At 44.5% G+C, this 1151-nt stretch overlaps 1 pseudogene; it reads left to right on the top strand.

The window, feature by feature from the left end:
- The window catches only part of LOC137974221 (methylcrotonoyl-CoA carboxylase beta chain, mitochondrial-like), a 27612-nt pseudogene that overhangs the window by 7861 nt on the left and 18600 nt on the right, over positions 1–1151 (top strand).

The following is a 1151-nucleotide window of genomic DNA, read 5'->3' as shown; positions in this document are numbered from 1 at the left end:
TGTTCCTGATTGGCTATTACAATTGCGTGACACATTGACGCGAGCATGACGCAAGCAGCGTTGTCTTAGACTCTTATTCGCCAACGGCAAATTAGCCAATCATGTGGCCGGGTTTGGCTCGAAGGCTGGTTTAGCGCTAACCGTTTGGGTAAACACGTATCAAAACCTGTGGGTTTCCATGGTATTTTAACGCTGGTTACATTCCTTCGAGCAACCCCGGGGCCATATTGCAAGGGGATTACAAGCCAATGTGTGGTAAAAAAACCGAGGTTGTTTTTACCATTTACAAAACATTTACCGATGGATTTCCATGTTGGTTTGTAAAATGGAACGGTGAATTTTCGGTTCGTTTCCACTGGAAAATTTCTGGGAGCATCGGGACGGTGCGGAAAATGTGTTGTTCCATTAAGAGTTTTCAAAGGTTCCTCGCCAGTATTCCAAGCTATTCACGGCCATATTTTTAACTTTTGGTACTTGAAATGGAAACACGTTTTTTCACCCGATGGAAAGTTTCCACCGAATTCCCGTAAGTTTTTTAAATGGTAACAACCAAGTTTTTCGTGTTTCACTCCCCACTGACTCAGGAAAACAATTTTTAGCAATCCAGTGCCTGAATTTGTGGCTTTTTGTTATTGTTTTATAGACTATAGTATCAGGAGCACCATTTCTGTTTGGAGCGGGTTCAGTGATCCTGTCTCTTCTCTTGGCTTTCTTTCTCCCTGAAAGCACGGGACACATAAACCTCACTGCGCGCTCTCCAAGCAGACGAAACAGCGAGTTCAGTTTCCAGAGTGAATGCGAGACAAGCGGCAGTGAACTACGGGATGTCAGCAGTGTATCGGATAATGCACCTCTCTTATCAGATACCAAGCCACTTTAGGACAGTTCAAACCCTGGTTTGCCTGTGTGAGAACATTCTACGGGCGAGTCCAAAGTCACGAATTTGAGACAATCAGCAAAGAGATACTGTTTTAAAATGCTTCCTGCGGAGTCTCCCCACTTGGGCATGCTTGTTCTTCCATGTGTACGGTTACGTTTTAGTGTGTCAAACTTGTACCATGCTAAACAGCACCGAGAGGACGACTTTTGCCGACGCTTCCCTTTCAATGGTCACACCTTAGGAATTAATTAAGCCACAGTCTCAACTTGGA

This window comes from Montipora foliosa, chromosome 10 (genome assembly GCF_036669935.1).
Source record: "Montipora foliosa isolate CH-2021 chromosome 10, ASM3666993v2, whole genome shotgun sequence".
In the NCBI taxonomy this organism is placed as follows: domain Eukaryota; kingdom Metazoa; phylum Cnidaria; class Anthozoa; order Scleractinia; family Acroporidae; genus Montipora; species Montipora foliosa.
Note: the sequence above shows the minus strand (reverse complement) of the source record. Positions and strands in the feature narration are given on the sequence as shown.